Consider the following 18,667-nt stretch of genomic DNA (forward strand, 5'->3'; position numbering starts at 1 on the left):
TTCTTGCCACCTCTTCTTAATATCTTCTGCTTCTGTTAGGCCATACCATTTCTGTCCTTTACTGAGCCCATCTTTGCATGAAATGTTCCCTTGGTATCTCTAATTTTCTTGAAGAGATCTCTAGTCTTTCCTATTCTATTGTTTTCCTCTATTTCTTTGCATTGATCACTGAGGAAGGCTTTCTTATCTCTCCTTGCTATTCTTTGGAACTCTGCATTCAAATGGGCATTTCTTTCCTTTTCTCCTTTGCTTTTTCTTCTCTTCTTTTCACAGCTATTTGTAAGGCCTCCTCAGACAGCCATTTTGCCTTTTTGCATTTCTTCTTCTTGGGGACAGTCTTTCTCCTTGTCTCCTGTACAAGGTTACTATTACTACTGTCACTAAAACTACTTCAGAAATTTTAAATTTCCTATCATTGTATGAAAAAGTAATTTTGGCAGAATAAGTCTAGGTTCTGTGTAGAGAAAAAGAGAAACCAATTAATTTGTAGGCCAATTAAAAATTTTTTTTATTAACAACAAAGTGTTTAACTCTTTCACACCCTGCAAGTATACATAGGAGAGATGCCAGAGGCTGCTGCTACTGCCTAAGGGAATCAACATTTTTGGCCCCACTATGGAAAATAATAGGGGGTTCCTTAAAAAACTAAAAACAGAGATATCAAATTATCCAGCAATCCCAATCCTGGGCACGTATCTGGAAAAGATGAAAATTCTAATTTGAAAAGATCAATGTACCCCAGTGTTCACAGCACACTATTTACAATAGCCCAGCTATGGAAGCAACATAGGTGTCTACCAGAAGATGAATGGATAAAGGAGATGTAGCGTGGCATACACTACACTGTGGAATATTACTTGGCCATAAAAAGAAAGAAATATTGCCATCTGAAGCAACCTGGAAGGACCTAAAGATTATCATACTAAATTAAGTCACAGAAAGACAAATATTATATATTACTTATATGTAAAATCTAAAAATACAAATGAACTTATTTTCAAAACATAAAGACTCACAGACATAGAAAATAAACTTATGGTGACCAAAGGGGAAAGGGAGGAAAGTGAGGAATTAATTAGGCATATGGGATTAATAGGAATAAACTGCTATACAAGGATTTACTGTATAGCACAGGGAATATTCAATATCTTATGATAACCTATAATGGAAAACAATCTGAAAAGTATGTGTGTGTGTGTATATATATATATATGTCTCTGTGTGTATTTATATATATGTGTGTGTGTATGTGTATATATATATATATCTGAATCATTTTGCTATATACTTGAAACTAACACAATATTGTAAAACTATATGTCAGTAAACAAAAAGTCCTGATTATATCCTTTTGAAGCAACTTTATCAAAATGATGGTTTCAAAACACATTTCTTTGTCATTGAAACTTTAATCCTGAAGAAACCAGGTAATTTTCTATGTCCCAACAGTTAACAAGTGTGCCTATTTCAGGCAATGCAAGTTAAAAGAGAGAAGACACTGGTACATAATGGTGAGGGGAGGAGTATGGCTTAACAATGATCAAACCAGTCAGGGAGAGAAATCTGGGCCTTGCAAAATACTACTTTCTCTTCCCACTTCTAGGCCAACCTTACACTAATCCAAACAGACTAGGTGACATAATTCAAGAAGCTGACTTTGTTCCCTGCAAATCTCTCTCCTATATGACATGAAATTCTACCAATTAAAAAATTCCTTTGGGACTTTCCCTGCTGGTCCAGTGGCTAAGGCTCCATGCTCCCAATGCAGGGGGCATATGTTCCATCCCTTATCCAGGAACTAAGATCCCACATCCCAAAAGGAGCATCCCCCCAAAAAATTGTTTTTTCAATTATAGACAAGGAAATTTCTAGGAATGACTGTGCAGGAGATAGGGAACTACAAAAGGGAAGCCTAAGATTACTGAGCAGCTAATTTTATTTCCTCTGCCTTAGTAATAGTAGGATTTTATAGAAAAGTCATTAATGACTAAAAACTCTGAGATGAGGTCAAGGAATCTCTGCATTTTATTACAGACTCATTTAATCAGGCTGATTTAATCCTGGGGTTCTCCAAGAGGGGTTCCCTTTTGCTTATCTTATCTTATCTAATAAATACACAGTAGGACAAGGAATCAGTAGTAAAGCTCCCAGGCTATAGGGATAAAAACTAGGGTAAAAGGGGCCTACAACAATGACAGCTGCATTACTCTCATAGCAGAAGCTCAACATATATACATACATTTTTACTAAAATGCTACTTATATCCACATATATAAACACATCATAATAACAAGAGTTACCATAAATTTAGCATAGACTACATTTACTGAAGTATGTTTACATGACAATTTTCAAAACGTTTGAGAGTCAAAATATCTGTGCCTTCATATAGTCCCTAACTTAATACTAAGATGTAAGTATGTCTTTTTAGCAATAACAAGTACAGAAAATTATCATCTAAAATACAAAACGCTAACAGATGGGCTTCTGAAAGTTCATGTGGGTTCTATAAGGTTTTAAGTGTATGTCAATAAAATTGAGGAGTGAATGGAGAGGTCTACCATTCACAGCAGCACCAGTAAATGCATACATGTGTATATCTATACATTTCCTACCCTCAACTTTATAAACCTCATTTAACCTATGTTAAGAATTTTAAAATCAAAAGTCCTATCTATTGGTGTGTATATGGAAAGACAAGAGTAATTCATGAATTAGTCGCTGATAATAGATGACATCAAAGGTTTATGAAATACATATACACACCTTCAACAATACAAAATAAGGCCTTTAATTTATTGCATAAACTCTTAGTAACTAGATATGGGTTTTCCCCCTCAAATAAACTGTTTTAAGACTATTCTATTCTTTAGAATAAACGCTACTTGTACAACTATGAACTGGGAATAAAACTTATGCTTTGTACTTAGTAAGAAATTATGCACAAATTGAACACTTACTCATTCTAATATGTTTTCATACAAGAGTTATAAAGACAATCCTACATATCGTAGTAAAAAAAAATTCCATCTAGTAAATGGAGTAAATATAAGTACTTACTCAAGTGTCCAATTTTATGGTCTAATTTACATTTAAAAATTAACTTAATAACAAAGACATTAAATCTAATGTATGTATAGGTTTAATAAGGCCTAATACAACAATAAAACAATCAACAGTGGTATACTCCATGAATATTAAGTAAAACAATATAATTAATACTATATTTTACTTAATATTAAAAAATACTAAATTAAAATAGTCAAAAGTCTGAATTTAGGTAGATCAATAATGGTCAATGGTATATGGATTTAAAGTCTGTGTAAGTAATAGTGCTGTGCTAAGTTGCTTCAGTTGTGTCTGACTCTTTGTGACCCTATGGCCTGTAGCCCACCTGGTTCCTCTATCCATGGGATTCTCCAGGCAAGAACACTGGAGTGGGTTGCCATGCTCTCCTCTAGGTGATCTTCCCGACCCAGGGACTGAACTTGCATCTCTTAATAGGCAGGTTCTTTATCATTAGCGCAACCTGGGAAGCCCAAAGTATTGTTTCCCAAACTTAAAACTTTGTTTTAAAAAATATGGAATCCATTTAGTTAAAAGTAGAAAAAAGACACGATTCTTTGGTATCAGGTAGATGATGGGTTTAGGTAAAAGATTTCATCTGTTCTACTGGATTTCTGGCACAGAGTATAAGGACCCTGGACACAGACAAGGGAAAGAAGAGCTCGGTCACACTTTGTGATATTAATTCCCTAATATTTTTCTTTAATTTTGACTTGCTTTATTCTTCAATACTTTTACTTTACCCTACCTTCCCCTCAAAAAACCCAGAAAATCACTGACTTAATATACTAGTTGTATTGTGTTCAAACATACATAAAATAGATAAATATCTTTAAAACGTAATGGGTTATCTTTGTACCTCCTGAAGTCACCTTGAACACTAGTCTGGAGAGACAGGCCCAGGGGCACGTATGTTGATACAGGGCATAGGAATCAACATACCAGTAAGAAATTAGTATGGATAGGACATGGCCAATGAACACTGAAGCACTGTTTGGATTGTGTTTACTCTTCACTGCAAAAAACCCTATGTTATGTACAATCTTAGGTAAGGTTTGAAAGAAGGCGGCAAAGATCTTAGAAGTAGTAAGGGAGTGGTACTTGTCTGAGTATATACTTTTGAATAAGTTTGAAAACATGCTTATGTTCTATATATTCAAAAAATTAAATAAACATAGATGTGAAAGGAAAATAAAGGAAATGAAAGCGAGCTGAAACAAATAAACCCAACTTTATTTCAGACTAAAAACACAACTACACTGAATGGGGAAAGAAAAGAAAGAACTATAGCAGGTAACTTATGAACATGGTATTTGTATATGTACCCTAAGTCTTGGGCAGGAAAAGACCTGCAGATACATCCTGAACTGTTTATAGTATCTTTGTTTTCTGTAGTGGTATGGGTAAGGCAATTCTGAAACTACTTTAGATACGTGAGTCAGCAAATGTGTATATGTATTAATGTTACTGGAAGCCAGGGTTCTCATTGTGGAAGGATATATAGACATGCAATGGGGAAAGGCAAAAAAGACCAGGGGTCAGATTGAAACTGGAGATACTGGCTATGATAAATAAGATAGACATGTATTTGTACACAAATATATGTATTTTCACATATACATGTACACACTTTTCTGGTTCTATTTGCAGAAAGAGCCTAGAAGCAAAGGCCTTAGTAGCAAGAAGGATTCCTAATTCTCAAATCTTGGTCTCTATGCCATCATCCATCAAAAGAAATCAGGATTCCTCAGAAAAATGGTTGATTTCAGGCCTAGGGCAGGGTGGATTCAAGGGGAGCCTAGAACATCTTGCTATGCCAAAAAAAACAAGAGTTTTAAAAAAAACAATGATGATAATAGGGGCCTGTTACAAGGACTTAAGAGCCAGCTTGAAGGTGCAGACACTGGCTAAATCTTGGATAATCTGAGCACCAAAATAATCCAGGGATTACAGTCCAGCAATTGTCAAAGTGTGAAAGGGAGATCTGCAGAGTGCCTATGACCCTTTTAGGGTGTTTCTGAGGCCTTTAATAATGCTAAGATGTTATTTTCCTCTTTTAATTTTTTCATGAATATACAATGGAGTTTTCCAGAGGTTACATGATATGTGATATAGTAACACACTGAATGAGGAAACAGATATGAAAAATCCACCTGTCTTTTATTAAGTCACACATTAGGAGGATTTGCATATAAAACAAAGCAATGCTACTCTTTTCTCTAAATATTTCTGTTTTGGAAAGTATAGTTATTTCTGATCAAAATATATTCATTCCATAAATATGTAATGGATTTATTAGAGTTATTTTTAATGAATTATTAAATACTTTTAAAATTCCATTTTAGTTTCAATACAATAAATATTAAATACATACCTTACAAACAAAGCTCTTTCAATAATTATTAGGAGTTTAAAGGGATTCTGAGACCAAAATGCATAAGAACTATATAGCACTGAAAAGAAATGGAATCCACAAAGCCAAACCACTAAAAATATAGATAAACAGATGAATAAGTAAATAGAGATTAAAAGACTCTTGCTTACCACAGTGCTAAACAGGATATGTGTAGTAACTGTAAGAGCTGGAAAATCATCATTTTGTAACCATCCTGATAAACACTGGTTCTGGTCAGAATCATTAAGAGGAGAGGATTCTGTCTTTTTTTTTATTTGGATGTAATTTCCCTTTCCTCTCCATTTAGGGTGTCCCTACACATTGGAAAACTAAATAAAACTTACTTGGTTAGAAATTTATAAGATTTCTAATTTGTACTGCTATCCTAGGGTCTCAGTGACCCTACTGATGAGTAAGACCCTTGACAGGTGCCAGTCTGAGGCAGGTGACACCAATGGCCCAGAAGAATGAAACGGCAGACTTACACGTTTCTCCTTACTTGGGCCACTGCTTCTTTCCTAATCCATCCACACAGGCTAGGAAAAATATTTAAGCAGACTTTAAATGTTGAAGCATCACAACTCACAAAATATCTACCACAGTGAAGAATAAACTTTCTTCCATGAATACCAAATCAAAGATGGAGGCCTATGTTGGTTGTGGCCCACGAGCACATGCAATCCTGGTGAAGGTTTTCAACCAGCTGTCTACTTCCAGCCCAGTATTTCCCGCTGGTGGAGCACCGCGAGGAGAATGAATGGAATTCAGGGGCGACTTTGAGGTGGAAAGAGAGATTGGGCTGAGTAAAGTGACACATCTCTGGGATAGCTATGCCCTTGAAAACAAGCAAGATTCAGGCCTTTGATGCCTGACAGGAGCCCCTGGCTTGGAGGAATGGTAATGAAGTAGGCAGGATGGCCAAGGAAGATCTTTGCTGCCTGACTGATGTCTGGTCCTTTACCCCAGTGGCAGAGATCAGTGCAAACCAGGTAATAATTCTAAATCAGTCTGTGTGGTGATGTATAGAAGATTGAATTTTGCATACGAAAGGAGGCTTAGAAGTGTCAATGCATAATATATGAAAGCGTGGGCTACTGAAAGCCAAGACCCATACTATATATGTTAGATTTGGATACTTAAAACCTTGTTATTCTGAACTCTTGTACATTTTTTAAAAAACATCAATTAAGAGTACCAAATAAGAATCCTTACACTGAAAGTCATTTTCCAATTTGACTTACAGCGTAATTTGACTGAAGTTACTCAGAGATAACTTTTTTTTACTATGAACCTGCTATGTACCAGGCAATGTTTATGTGCCCTTGATATATCATCCGTTATCCTTAAAATAATCTTTTACAGATGATGAAAATGAGACATAAGGTGATTAGCTTATCCAAATACACACAACTAATTAAAGTTGTAGAGCCAGTATTTGCCCCTAAGCTTTTTTTGGAATCCTAACAGTAAGCATTTTCCATTTAACACTTTAAAATTAGCATTTACAAAGTCTGCACATAATATCATTATAGATATCCAATTAAAAACTAACATTTTATTCATAACTATCATAAGCTATTATTTTCCCATAGTGATCAAATGAGGCATTCCTGCTTGAAAATGAGATGACTGTATAATTTGACATATTCTACATATATTTATGTGAGCACTGAAGACTATCTCAGCAGGTCTCAGCAGGTAATACTTCTTTAAAAGTAATTAAAGAGGCATTCCAGATAAGCTTTCAGAATTTTTAAGACTGCCAACTAGTTCAATGGATTACCTAAAATCTTATTAGCTTCCCCATTCTTACAGGTTTCCCATAAGGAATCTCAGCTTCTTCTATCTTAGAAAATCCGAAATTATATAAAAATGCTTGGTTATTCTAAAATGCCTTATACAATATGGTTTAACTTTTCAGAATCCAAAAGTGAAAGGTCTTAAACTATACCCAGAAAAACAGTGGAAAAATCGCAAGGGATCTACTTCCTTTATTACCATAAACATTTTGTGGCAAGTTTATAGCACAACAATATTCTTTTGTTTAAATCTGACTTCATAAATTTTTCAAAGGCCATAAATAACATTTGTAAAATTTAGGTCTTAAAGTACACAGGAAGAACATCAAAATTTAAGACAAGAAAAGATGAACCTACTACGAATTTGTGTCTATGCTTTTTCACATGGACAATAAACTCTTATTTACTGTCTTTTTTTAGAGTTCCATAGTAATATTATATGCAGAGTACATCATGCAAAATGCCAGGCTGGGTGAATCACAAGCTGGGGTTGCTGGGAGAAATATCAACAATCTCAGATATGCAGATGACATCACTCTAATGGCAGAAAGTGAAGAGGAACTAAAGAGTGTCTTGATTAGGGTGAAAGAGGAGAGAGAAAAAGCTGGCTTGAAACTCAACATTAAAAAAAGGATGATCATGGCATTGGGTCCTATCACTTCATGGCAAATAGAAGGGGAAAAAGTGGAAGCAGTGACAGATTTTATTTTCTTGGGCTTTAAAACCACTGCCGATGGTGACTGCAGCCATGAAACTTAAAGATGCTTGCTCCCTGGAAAGAAAGCTATGACAAACCTAGATATTAAAAATCAGATATATCACTTTGCTCACACAGTCAAAGCTACAGTTTTTCCAGTAGTCATGTCATGTACAGGTGTGAGTTGGACCATAAAGAAGGCTGAGCGCTGAAGAATTGATAGTTTTGAATTGTGGTGCTGGAGAAGACTCTTGAGAGTCCCCTGGACAGCAAGGAGACCAAACCAGTCAACCCTAAAGGAAATCAACCCTGAATATTCACTAGAAGGACTGATGCTGAAGTTGAAACTCCAGTACTTTGGCCACCTGATGCGAAGAGCTGACTCACTGGAAAAGACTCTGATGCTGGTAAAGAAAGAGGGCAGGAGGAGAAGGGGATGACAGAGGATGAGACGGTTGGATGGCATCACCAAATCGATGGACATGGGTTTGGGTGAACCTTGGGAGTTGGTGAGGGACAGGCAGGCCTGGCGTGCTGCAGTTCATGGGGTTGCAAAGAGTCGGACACGACTGAGTGACTGAAGTGACTGACTGACCAGGAGACAGTGAAGGATGGAGGAACCTGGCATGCTGCAGTCCATGGGGTCACAAAGATCGTACATGACTAAGCGACCGAACAACCAACAACAGTAATATTATAAGCAAATAAAACTTGAAAATTCTCCAAATGCTATTCAAACAATAAGGTGGTTTAGTCGCTAAGTCATGTCCAACTCTTGTGACCCCATGGACTATAGACTACCAGACTCCTCTGTCCATGGGATTCTCCACGCAAGAACACTCAAGTGGGTTGCCATTTCCTTCTCCAGGGGATCATCTTGACCTAGGAATCGAACCCTGGTCTCTTGAACTGCAGGCAGATTCTTTACCGACTGAGCTACAAGGGAAGTCCCTATATATTGAAGAATCTATTACAATAATCTAAAAAGATTCAAAGTCAAAAGTTCAGTAGGTTTTCGGATTCTAGTCCCAAGTCAGGCACATACATCTTAGAAATGTCCAGTATTTTACTTCATTTATGTCCTTTCCATTACTGTGGAAATCAAACATTGAAAATAGCTATGTTTAAAAAAAAAAAATAGACACCTGAATGTTCTGTATAAAATCACCTAGTTTCCAAACTGCAAGGAATTTTTTATGCTCAGAAAAAGTGCAGCTGTAATTACACTTGTCCCTCACCCCCAAAAGAATTAATCATTAAAAACAAAAATTCAAATGATGGATTCATACTATTTATGAACATACATAATAATGTGTTCACTTTGAAGAGCTGAAAGAGAAGCAGCCTTCTGGTTTTGATTGATGTTTAGGAAATCAGTATCTTGAAGTACTTTATTCATCTAATATATTCTACAGTTCTTTGTAAAGCTAAATTATATTCAATGTATAAAGTATATTTATGTTGAGAATTTGAACATTTGAAGAAATAACACAAAAAACTAACATTTGATGATTCTGCTATATAACTATGTCTGAATTATGACAGATGAGTTAAATGTCTTAAATACACATAAAAAGAGAAGGAAAATAAAGGAGGGTATAAAAATTTTTTTAGCCAAATTAAACAGGCTTTAAGACATATTATACAGAAATTTCAGGTTTTAAAAAGACTATTCTTACAATGAGGAAATTTATGATTGACTGAAAATTATTTTTTTTCATTTTCAAGTGAAAGTTGTTAGCTAAAACAAACAAATTCCAATCTGGTACATCCTTAATATAAAAAGGAATAGTATTTTCTCCTCTCAAAATTAGCAAACACTCATAGTGTTGTAAAACAAATATAATCAAAGCATTTGATTTCCATTTGAATACTTGGGGCTGTCAATAGAGAGGTAAAGAGAAAAGCTGAAGGAATTAATTTTTTAAAGTGGCAAATACTATTAAAATTTAGAGAATTATTAAACTACGCTATACCACTTGCAAACCTTGGGACTACCTCAAATTTTATTTTCAGATTTGAAAGGTAGATGACATGGCTGATCATTTGATTACTTTCTAGACCCAAACAGTTTCACAGAAATCAAAGTTCTTGGCCATTTCTCAAAGATCATAAAAGCATCAAGGACTGCACTGTTAGCTACCATGACTAATTCACAAAACAGATGACAATTTTAAATATGGATAATTTAGTGAAAATAGAGTGTATTTTGTGATGCATTAGTCTTAATTTTAAAATATATATATATTTAGTTTTTAGTCCATGAAATTACTAATATTCTTCATTCATCTATTTAGTTTGGTTAACATTAGGCACTACTTATGAATGAACAGAAATCTATTCTGATATAGAAAGAGACCACATATACTTATCTAATGAAACATGATACATTCATGATACATACATCTATTTAACAGGAACTATACTAGTATTTATGAACCAGATTTCTAAGTATAAAAACTGGGCTCAGTTGGTAAGAGACTGAGGTGTCAGTAATTTTCAAACTCTTGTTTTTAAAAATACCTTCTTTAGTAGATGAATTTATGAAACTGTTCAAAGCAGAGCTTCTCTGGTTGAGGCAGGCAGGGGTCCAAAGTACAATTTACCTTTTCTCTCCTCCCCTTCCCTGGAGACAACCTCCTTACATTCTTAGAGTCCCAAGAAGCACTGTGCAATTCACTAATGCAGACCGCGTACTGCACTTCTGAAACTGCAAAATCCACCCATGAACATATATTCATTCTCCAGACAAAATCAAGATCTTGTGAATAGCAGAAAGACCATATTGCTTCTCTTCCTACCCAATCTTTCACGTAGTTAATCCTGTGATCTGTCACAAACTCCTGAGTGATCCATGTAATACAATGCAGGATTGTTCCTTAAATTTCATACCCTAAGGAGTGGTGGTAGTGTAGTCACTAAATCATGTCCAACTCTTGCAACCTCATGGACTGTAGCCCACCAGACTCCCCTGTCCACGGGATTTTCCAGGCAAGAATACTGAAGTGGGTTGCCATTTTCTTCTCCAGGGGATCTTCCCAATCCAGGGATTAAACCCAGGTCTCCTGCATTGCAGGCAGATTCTTTCCTGACTGAGCTACCAGGGAAGCCCTAAGGAGATACAGGCCTACTTCAGTTGCGGAGTACTTTAAGACGGGTGTCTCCAAATTACTGTGCACAAGAATGTGGGGACTGTCTCTAGTCAAGAGTATACTGGTAATGCACGTCAGGATATTACCTGCAAAAGAATCAAATAACTGGACTTAAAATTTCTTTTTTAGTAGTAATAAATGATAAAGCTTAACACTTTTTTCCTAAGCCTTGCTACTTCTTTATAAGCTTCCAGAGTCCAGAGACAATATAATTTAGCAACATATCAGTAACATTTTGCTAAAGTGGTTTTATTCATCAGTATTATCTGATTCATTCAGAAGAGCAGAATCGTATTTATTGAGCAACATTTATGTGCATAGTACTTAGCTGACACTTACTTCCCACATCCTCCTTGCCCTTTGGGCAGAGAGCAACTTAACTACTGTATGACAATAGCACCACCTATTGGTTGGCAAAGGGCTCATAACAATCCAAAGCCCACCTGCTTCCTTGCCCTTCAGAACGACTAAAGCATAATTTGGGCTCTTCTTTTATTCCACCTTTTATTACTAAACCCACTTGAAAAAAATTTCAGCTGAGTCAAACCTACTTGAAAAAGTTTATATATATATATAAGTAAGTGTAAGTAAGTGTTAGTTGCTCAGTCGTGCCTGACTCTTTGTGACCCTATGGACTGCAGCCCACCAGTCTCCTCTGTCCATGAGATTTTCCAGGCAAGGATACTGTAGTGGGTTGCCATTTTCTTCTCCAGGGGATCTTCCCAACCCAGGAATCAAACCTGGGGGTCTCCTGCACTGCAGGCAGATTCTTAACCAACTGAGCTACAAGGGAAGCCACCTCATGCAAAGAGTGGACTCATTGGAAAAGACCCTGATGCTGGGAGGGATTGGGGGCAGGAGGAGAAGGGGACGACAGAGGATGAGATGGCTGGATGGCATCACTGACTCAATGGACGTGAGTCTGAGTGAACTCCGGGAGATGGTGATGGACAGGGAGGCCTGGTGTGCTGCAATTCATGGGGTCGCAAAGAGTCGGACACGACTGAGCGACTGATCTGATCTGATCTGATACACACAGACACACACACACACACACATTCTTTTCTTTTCCTTCATCTCTCCTTTTAGAAAACTGTAGAGTTCCCTGGTGGCTCAGATGGTAAAGAATCTGCCTGGAATTGGGGTTTGATTCCTGGGTCAGGAAGATCCCCTGGAGAAGAAAATGGCAACCCACTGAAGTATTCTTGCCTGGAGAATTCCATGGACAGAGTAGCCTGATGGGCTATACTCCATGGGGTCACAAAAAATCAGACAGGACTGAGCAACTAATATTTCACGGCCTTCATTCAGAGTTATTGCAACTCTCTTTAATTCCATTGCTAACCAATATGTGTTTTTGCTGCTGCTGCTAAGTTGCTTCAGTTGTATCCGACTCTGTGCAACCCCACAGACGGCAGCCCACCAGGCTCCTCCGTCCATGGGATTTTCCAGGCAAGAGTACTGGAGTGGGTTGCCATTGCCTTCTCTGGTGTTTTTGCTAACATGCAGCAATTCAGATGAATTGAGGGTTAAAAGGGATTTGAGAATTATTCTGGAAACCGAACTGCCATTTATAACACAATTACTATTGAAAAATGTGTTCAATTTAAGCAAGCTGCTTATGTGGAACTTTTGGAATTCAAGTAGGTTGGGAACTTGCTTTAAAACAAAAATATAAAAGCATTAAGACCTCACTGTGGTTTCCAAGGCAAATGCAGGAATAGAATTCTGATACAAAACTATATTGTATATACCTTCCCCCTTTTTAGAGTTGATGAACATCTGCCTTGTCCTGTGGAATCTGAATCTTTCAGTACACACACTGGAATACTCAAAAAAATGATGGAGATATATTGCTACTCTGCAGTGGCTCATTAAAGTTACACCAATGATATTAGATAATATTAGATCTCATTATTTTAACTTCATCTCTATGATGAAAATTACCAGGATTGCATCTATTACTCTAACCACTTCAGTTCAGTCCCTCATTCATGTCTGACTCTTTGCGACCCCAAGGACTGCAGCACGCCAGGCCTCCCTGTCTAACTAACCACTTAATGAGCACCAACCATGAACTGATGTCCTTACACTTCTGTTACACAGAGCTTTGTATCTTTCTGTAATACATCCTTAGTATCTAGCCCCTGAAGTTGTCCTGTCTTCATAAGTTCTCATATGTGGGAATACCATGTTGAAGCGGGGAAATAAGACACCCCAAGCTAAGCGATCAATATGAAGCAACTTTTTAAAATGTAATTGATTTGCTTTGGGGTTTTTCTTGGCTTCAGGGCACAGCATAAGGATCTTAGTTCCTCAACCAGGAATCAAATCCATGCCCCTTGCAGTGGAAGTATGGAGTCTTAACCAACTGGACCACTAGTGAAGTACCAATAGGAGGTCATTTTTGTTTTGGTACCAGTCAAGTAGCAAAGGTTTTGTCCCTTGGCCTTTCCCCTGTACTTTAGTTCTAGCCTGATAACCTGATTTGAATCCAATTTGTTACAGGAAGGGGAATGTTATATGCCTCTGCTCCATATACATTGTACTTGTAACCGCTCTCACCTGTCTGGACAGAAACTTGTCTATGGCTTAAGGATGATGTCAAGTGCCTGAGTTGCCAAGCCCTCTCTAGCCTTGTAAATCTCCTGTCTAGGACTAACTCATGAGGACTTGGAAACCTATGGTCTGGTCTGTTGATTCATCAGTCGTTATGACATCTGGGCTTCCCAGGGGGCTCAGTGGTAAAGAATCTGCCTGCCAATGCAGGAGACACAGGTAACTCATGTTCAATTACTGGGTCAGGAAGATCCCCTGGAATAGAAAATGGCCAGCCACTCCAGTACTTTTGCCCGGGACAGAGGAGCCCGGGGGCTATGGTCCAAGCTGTCACAAAGAGTCAGACGTGACTGAGCATGAGCACTCCTCTTCCCTCCTATGACATCCACCTGTCCTGAGCCTCAGTTGCTTCTCCCTTAAAATCTCTCAAGTCTTTGGATTGTACTATTGCTTTACTCACTTCCTCATTTAAAAACTTCAATTGTTTTCATAACATTAATATGAATATACTTAACATTGTATTTTTCTTGTTAAATTGGTCAATAGTATGTTTTAAAATTATTTTAAGACAATTTCAATTGATTTTACTACTGCTCGCCATCCATGATGCAAACTTTCAACAAAATACATAAATACTTATTAATGTTCCTCTAATTTAATCTTTTTATATCATTATTACACCCCCAACCCCCACCCAGGCCCTTCTTGTTTCATGTCTATATTAATAGAAAAACCTCCCTAATCGTACTATATTTCTTTCTTACATAACCATCCTGGGTAGACATTCAGGTAAGTCAGTCATTTAAGGATCCGTGCTGATGGCTATTCAGCCACTGTCAACATATGACTTTCAAGGTTTCCTGAGCACTGCCATTTCACTCAGCTAAAAAGAAGAGAGGGCCCTGAGAAACATATATGCAGAGTTTTATTGGCTAGGTCAGGAAGTGACTCACATTACTTCCACTCACAGTGAACTAGAAAAAAACAGTGAACATAAAAAACTAGCTACACCTAATTTTAAAAGATGCTGGTAAATGTAGTCTAGCTGTGTGTTCACGAAGGAGAAAATGGATTTTAGTGGAGAGTAGTGATCTGAAGTGACTTAGTAGCAGCAGCAGCAGCAGTGGTCTCTACAAATATATTCCTGGATAAAGCCAAATCAACAAAGAAACTGAGATGTGGAGGTCAGAGTGGAAGCAGGTGTGAGTGGGTCCAGCCAAAGGAGACACGGCTACCAAAGAGTCTATTGGCAAGTTTGGCCTGGCCTTGGCCATTGCAGGAGGCGTGGTGAACTCTGCCTTGTATAATACTGATGCTGGGCACAGAGCTGTCATCTTTGATAGGTTCGGTGGAGTGCAGGACATTGTCATAGGAGAAGGGACTCACTTCCTCATCCCTTGGGTACAGAAACCAATTATCTTTGACTGCTGCTCTCAACCATGTAATGTGCCAGTAAACACTGGTAGCAAAGATTTACAGAATGTCATCACCACCATATGCATCCTCTTCTGGCCGGTGGCTAGCCAGCTTCCTTGAATCTTCCCCAGCATTGGAGAGGACTAGGATGAGAGTGTGCTGCCAGTCCATCACTACAGAGATCCTCCAGTCCGTGGTGGCTCGGCTGGAGAACTGATCACCCAGAGAGAGCTGGCCCCCAGACAGGTGAGCGATGACCTCACAGAGCAAGCAGTGACCTTTGGGCTCATCCTGGATGACCTATCCTTGACCTTTGGGAAGTTCACACAGAGGTGGAAGCCAAACAGGTGGCTCAGCAGGAAGCAGAGAGGGCCAGATTTGTGGAGGAAAAGGCTGAGCAGCAAAAGAAGGAAGCCATCATCTCCGTGGAGGGCGACTTAAAGCAAGCGGAGCTGATAGCCAACTCGCACGCAACCACCACTGCCATCGCAGGCGGTGATCCAGCTGCGCAAGCGGGAGGCCGCGGAGGACATCGCATAGGAGCTGCCGTGCTCGCGGAACATCACCTACCTGCCCTGCGGGCAGTCGGTGCTCCTCCCGCTGCCCCCCTGAGGCCCACACCTCCTGGGCCGTCTGGATCACAGCCCCGAAGATGTTCAGCATCACCTTCCTATTCAAATTTAGACTTTTGCCATGATCTCGAAACAAGATTGTATATTCCATAATAATGTTCTCTGTGTTAAAGTTTGGCTTAAATTATACTACTATATCTCACACCTATTAAGATATCTACTATTAAAAAAAAGAAAATAACAAGTGTCAGCAAGGATGTGGACACAACGGAACCCTTGTGCACTGCTGGTGGGAATGTAAATCTGTACAGCTGCTATGGAAAAGTGTACGGTGCTCCTCAAAAAAGTTAAAAATTGAATTATCATGTGATCCAGAATTTTACTTCTGGGAATATAAGCAAAAGAACTGAAAGCAGAGTCTTGAAGAGATATGTGTACACCCATGCTCACAGCAGTACCACTTACAACAGACAAAAGATGGAGACAACCCAAGAGCCCATTGACAGATTAACAAATAAGCAACATTTGTGGCATATAGATAAGATTCAATATTATTCAGCCTTAAAAAGGAAGGAAATTGTGACAAATGCTACAACACGGAAGGACCTTGATGACATTATGCTAAGTGAAATAAACCAGTCACAAAAAGACAAACACTGTATGATTCTACTTATATGAGGTGCCTACTTTCTTCTGTGTTCACAGAAATAGAAAACAGAACGGTGGTTGACGGGAACAAATGGGGAAGGAAAGTTGTTGTTTAATGGGTATAGAGTTTCAGGTTTTCAAGATGAAGAGTTTTAGAGATTGGATGTAAAACAATGTGAATGTGCTTAACACTACTAAGTTGTGCACTTAAAACTGGCTAAGATAGAAAATTTTATGTTATTTGTGTTTTACCATAATTGCATACATATATGTATGTGTACATGCATGTACGTGCAAGCACATGTATATAAAATTTACAGATTATGTAGCCCTGTAATGACAGTTCTTCAGCTTCTGGTAACTAAGACGTGGTCTCCTGAAAGGAAGTGAATGGATACATTTAAAAGGTCTGGGGCTTATCACACAAGTAAGAACAAGCATGTTTTTCTATATATTTCATCTGTAGCTTTTCTTCCAAGTGAATTACAAACTCCTTTCTGTATAAACACAGTATCTTCTGCTTATCACAGACACTCAATATTCCATGCCAGGCAAGTAGGAAGCTGGCTGGAACAAGGATGTTTAGGGTGCATGTTACTCATATCTCCAAATTTTAACAATATAATTTTAAAATAAGCTAGAACTGAAAGGAAATTTGGGAGATCATACTAGAATCATCATCAAGCCGTTTCTTAAAGCTCTTAAAACCAAGGAATATAAACTTATTTCATCATTATTCATTCAAAGACCTTACGCATTAGGTTAAAAAAGTGTCTTCATAAAACGTCATCAAACTATACAGAGGTGATCATTGACAACAGTGTGAATTAACTAAATGCCACTTAAACATAAACTTGGATCAAGGTCACACAATTTTTCAGTACAGAACATGGAATTTAAATTCTGGTCTGCATGACTTCAAAGTCTGTGCATATACCATTTCCTATCACCCTTTAATGTCAACAAATGTACAACCAAAATAGTTAAACTACTCTATAAAACTAAATGTAAGTTTGGGTACACTCAACACTTCTTGTCAAGAGCACAGTTAGCGCTGATAGAGGATAAATAAGTTTAGTTCAGTCGCTCAGTCGTGTCCGACTGTTTGCGACCCAATGAACCGCAGCACACCAGGTCTCCCTGTCCATCACCAATTCCCGGAGTCCACCCAAACACATGTCCATTGAGTCGGTGATGCCATCCAACCATCTCATCCTCTGTCGTCCCCTTCTCCTGCCCTCCCATGTTTTATTTCTCAAATAACTTTTTAGTACTTGATGAGATCCTAAATTACATGGACTAAAAACAACTTTTTCCCTAGAAGTGATTTTTTTTTCTTTTAATCTTTCTTAATAAAGGAAACTCTTTCTAACAAGGAAAAGTGGGTTTATAAAAAATAACTATGTCCTCTTGTGACCTATTTATATTAGTTTTAATAAAGGGCTACTTGAATATATTGACTCAAATAGTATATAATTAGAGGATGTAATACCACAGGGATAAACTTGATCTTTAAAATTGCCAGATTAATATCCTTTCTATATATATATTACAAAGAATACAAAATTCTTATATAAATCTAAAATGCTTAATTTTGTAGATTAGTATGAATAGGCTTTAAAAATATACCTTGGCTTCCACAGAGCTGAAGGAGGGCATAAAATTGCACCTCATTTTTTGCTTTTCTCTTTGAATATGAATGGATAGTATCAGGGTTCCCTTACTTTCTTGTTTCATTTCTGGAAACAGCCATCCATTACATCCCTTTCTCCAGGCATCTCACATACTCTGTGGCTTTCAAACACCAAATTTGATGATTGTTCTTTTGTTGTGGTGGAGATTTAGTCGCTAAGTTGTGTCTTACTTTTGCAACCCCATGGGCTGTAGCCCACCAGGCTCCTCTGTCCATGGAAAGCCTGGCATGCTGCAGGCCATGGAGCTGCAAAGAGTCAGACACAACGGAGCAACTGAACTGAACTGAACTGGCTTTCACATAGAGATGGTAGGGATGGATAGTTTCACTTGCATGTTATGTCAAAAGCAACTTTGACATGCAACCGACAAAGCCTGAAAAAGCAGATCCGATTGTGAATGTTCTTCTGCCACCACTCCTCTCCCAAATCACCCATCTTAATCCACTCTAGTCAGACTTTGACGTCCTTACAGTCTCAAAGATGATATTTTGCACTGCCTCATTGCTTCTAGCAAAAGAATGAGAAACATCTAAATCACAAAGAAGAATGAGGAATGATACTTCTCCACTACAATGTCTTCAAGGAAAAAACACAAAGGTTACAGGAAGAACTCTTATTCAGGTGTTAGGGTTAACATCAACTTTTCTGACATTGAGAAATAAGGTGATT

At 37.9% G+C, this 18,667-nt stretch overlaps 1 protein-coding gene and 1 pseudogene across 2 annotated transcripts in view; one reads left to right on the forward strand and one right to left on the reverse strand.

Moving 5' to 3' along the window:
* The window catches only part of NDUFAF2 (NADH:ubiquinone oxidoreductase complex assembly factor 2), a 168,747-nt gene that overhangs the window by 78,849 nt on the left and 71,231 nt on the right, over positions 1-18,667 (reverse strand). The gene's annotated exons all lie outside the window — the stretch shown is intronic.
* On the forward strand, positions 6,102-15,711 carry LOC133233310 (prohibitin 1-like; annotated as a pseudogene).

Source organism: Bos javanicus, chromosome 20, assembly GCF_032452875.1.
Source record: "Bos javanicus breed banteng chromosome 20, ARS-OSU_banteng_1.0, whole genome shotgun sequence".
Lineage (NCBI taxonomy): Eukaryota > Metazoa > Chordata > Mammalia > Artiodactyla > Bovidae > Bos > Bos javanicus.